Source organism: Anabrus simplex, chromosome X, assembly GCF_040414725.1.
Source record: "Anabrus simplex isolate iqAnaSimp1 chromosome X, ASM4041472v1, whole genome shotgun sequence".
NCBI classification, from domain to species: Eukaryota; Metazoa; Arthropoda; class Insecta; order Orthoptera; family Tettigoniidae; genus Anabrus; species Anabrus simplex.
The window spans coordinates 173,622,740-173,626,596 of NC_090279.1; the positions used below are offsets into that span (position 1 = coordinate 173,622,740).

At 38.6% G+C, this 3,857-nt stretch overlaps 1 pseudogene; it reads left to right on the forward strand.

Moving 5' to 3' along the window:
• The first annotated feature begins 875 nt into the window (after positions 1 to 875).
• Positions 876 to 1,763, forward strand: LOC136886752 (spermidine synthase pseudogene; annotated as a pseudogene).
• Positions 1,764 to 3,857: the final 2,094 nt, after the last annotated feature.

Here is a 3,857-nt window from a genome sequence, read left to right on the forward strand (position 1 = left end):
TACTGGATTAGCTACTCTAGCACTACTGATAGTTGTATGGCAGCCTGTAGAGCTTTAATATATTTATTGTGTAGCCTACACCAACGCAGTTAACATCTATTTTTCTAGGTTATAACTAATCATTGCAACGAGTGAATTGGATACGTGGTGAATGTGTCAACTAGACAAATAAATGTTTGAGATGTTGATAAATTTACTGACAAGCCAATTTCTGAAGTCATTATTAATTGTAAAATATTTCCTATGCAGTTTTCTTTTGAACATTGTAACTTATTTTGCATTAAAAATGGAGTCATGGATTAGCAAATATAGTATACAATCCTGAATCACCACTATAATTAATGCACTCTTTTAAATCATATACATAATCATGAAATTCCAAATGGAATCACCTCTCACTCCATCCAAAAACACATGTTCACAGTCAGCTGTGTTCCAGTTCTTCTTCTTCATGAAATGTTGTCCACGGCCAATTAGATCTGCTCTGCGCTCCTTGTGCTAGCTAGAGCAGCGCATCAAGTCAGCCGTGAGTCGTCACACTGTTTTTATTTACATTCATCCTGTTGAAAAGTTAGTAAATTGTATCTGATCTTTCTCCATTGTACGAGTACTCAAGGATGGCGCCTGCTGCCTTCAAGCGGTGGACTCTAGCATTAGTTCCATGTGCTGACCTCAACTAACAACAACAGTCAATCAGAATAAAGTTATTGTTGATGAGTTGGAAGTGCTTTGAACATTGTAGGCTATCACATATTATTATTTTCTTCCGACTTGGTAACTTACAAGCGTAAATCAACGTCACAAGCTTCAGTGGAGTGCTTGGCTTTGTGTGAGCAAGTGCCAATTGGCTGGATTGGTTATAAACAGCAGAAGTTATGGATGCTTTGAAAAAAGGCTGGTTTAGTGAGCTTTGTTCCCTTTGGCCTGGAATGAGTCTTTCATTGGAAGTTGATAAGGTGCTGCATTCAGAAAAGTCAACCTTCCAAGACATTCTTGTTGTAAAAACAACCACTCATGGACGAGTTCTTATTTTAGATGGAATAATCCAATGTGCAGAATCAGATGAGTTTTCCTACCAGGAAATGATATCATTCCTGCCATTATGTAGCCATCCATGCCCAAAAAAGGTTTTGATTGTTGGTGGTGGAGATGGTGGAGTTGCTCGTGAAGTTACAAAGCATCCATTGGTTGAAAGTGTAGTGCTGGTAGAAATTGATGAAACAGTTTTGAATGTATCGAGAAAGTATTTGCCATTCATGAGTATAGGACTAAGTCATCCTAAACTAAAGATCCAAGTTGGTGATGGTTTCAAGTTTATGTCTGAGCATACGGAAGAATTTGATGTAATCATCACAGATTCATCAGATCCTGTTGGACCAGCGGTATCGCTCTTTCAGCAGCCATATTTTAATTTAATGCAGAAAACACTGAAGCCTGGAGGTATTGTCTGTTCTCAAGTTGGCACTGTTTGGGGTAACCTAGGGCAGGTCATGGAGACTCTTCGCTGTTGCCATACATCTTTCAATTCTGCTGCTTTGGCTTATGCTTCAGTTCCAACGTACCCGACTGGACAGATTTCTTTCGTGCTTGGAAGTCTTGATAAGGGAAAGGACTTCAAGGAACCTGCGTACCAGTTTACTGAAGAGCAACTTCAAGATATGTCCCTACATTATTACACCGCGGATGTTCATCGATCTGCTTTTGTTTTGCCACGATTTGTTGAGAAAGCTATTCAAACAGCAGGGTTAACAACAAATAAATAATTAAATAATTTGAAGACTCAAATTTCAATGAAAAAATATAAACCCTTCATTCTGATAGTGGAAAATGTATATCAGTGAAATTGGTCCAATAAATGTGGATCATTCATTGAAGTATTTATTTATTTATTTATTTATTTATTTATTTATTTATTTATTTATTTATTTATTTATTTATTTATTTATTTATTTATTTATTTATTTATTTATTTATTTATTTATTTGCCTTTAAAACCCCGTAAATCAAGAACTGAAAACTTATGGGAAAACAAAAATCAGAATAATCAATGACGTATAGTAAATGTATAAGATTTGTTGCTTCTGAAACTTCTTCTTCTTCTTCTTCTTCTTTTTGCTCTTGGCTTTACGTAGCACCGACACAGATAGGTGTTTCGGCGACGATGGGAGAGGAAAGGGCTAGGACTGGGAAGGAAGCAGCTGTGGCCTTAATTAAGGTACAGTCCCAGCATTATTGGCGAGAAAATTGTAAACCACGGAAAACCATCTTCACGGCTGCCGACAGTGTTCTGAAACTTCCATCGTGATGGAAGAATCCATTGAAGCATGTCATGTAAAAAATGTTACAAAACTTTCTAGACGGGTTTAAATGTTCAGAACTAATAGGATTTTATTAAAATTTAATGAAGAATGACTGATCATTATATTTAAATAAACAATTCAGGTTCCCTTGATAAATTGGCATATGCTTATCGGGTTTTATGAGGATGTGGTGACAGGAAAGGGCTAGGAGTTAGAAGAAAACGACCTTAGCTTTAATTAAGGTACAGCCTCAGCATTTGCCTGGTGTAAAAGTGAGAAACCACGGAAAACCGTTTTTAGGGCCGCCGATAGTGGGGTTAAAGGAGGTTTCGCCGTATAAGGTTAATATTCGAAATGTGCAGACAGAAATAGGATTGTATATACAGAGTGAATCACGGAAGTGGTACTAGTGGTGGTGGTTATATCCTTTAATAGCACTAATCAGAGGGTAAAATGGAAAGTGTCCGATACTTCAAAAATGAAGGTATCGGTCAAAGAAAGACAATGACCACGAAGGGCGTGATGATGAAAGACTCTCTGGGCCTCGATACTGGCGGGGTCGGAAAAGAACAAAATTTGACCAAGTGAGGTCGGATATGTTAGGTGAAATTGAATGGCCTGGCAGGAATAAGTGGAAGCAATGTCAAGACTCAGCTAAAGGCCCCGTGGTTGCCAACTCATGCTCCCAAGTTGAGAGCCCCTTTTAATCGCCTCTTATGACAAGCAGGGGATACCGCGTGTGTTATTCTACTGCCTCCATCCACTGAATCACCTAAAATTTTCACCCTAAATAGTTATAAAATGGAACGTGCCATTAATATGTTGCTTTTACAGAAATGAAGTGTAAACAAGGTTTCATAATTGTAGCCCAGGCAGAGAAACTCCACAGCCCATTTCCAGTCATTTCCCATCTAGCGGCGAGGATAGAAATTGTGCCGGCTGCCGAAGTCTGTCGCACTCCTCTGGGGCAATGATTAATAAATGGCAGGTGAAATGAAATGATAGTGGAGAGTGTTGTTGGAATAAAAGATGACAGGGAAAACTGGAGCACCCGGAGAAAAGCTGTCCCGCCTCCGCTTTGTCCAGCACAAATCTCACATGGAGTGACCGGGATTTGAACCACGGAACCCAGCGGTGAGAGGCCGACGCGCTACCCCCTGAGCCACGGAGGCTTCACAGAGATTTCAATATTGGGTATTATTATAACAAGTTACATTTTTTCAAATGGAACAATAACTATCGACTTTAATATAAACTTGAGTAAATTTCGAATGGCGCTGTATTTTTTTCCCCTCAGGATTCTAGTACAAGCACTTTACGAGCTCTTGTAGTTTGAAAATTTTAAATACCGACAATTGTCTGCTCCTTTTAACTGCTTAGTTACGAGGCTGTGATTTTCTTACGTTTGTTTCTTTTACAGTACACAGATTGCATTGCGACTTCCTTGTCGGGTACTTTTTGATAGTTCAAGAAGGTGGAAGATGGTATTTACTAATTCTAAAAATAACTGAAATGTTCATCGTGTATTGAGAATGTTGTCCGTTCTTGTGCTCTGTA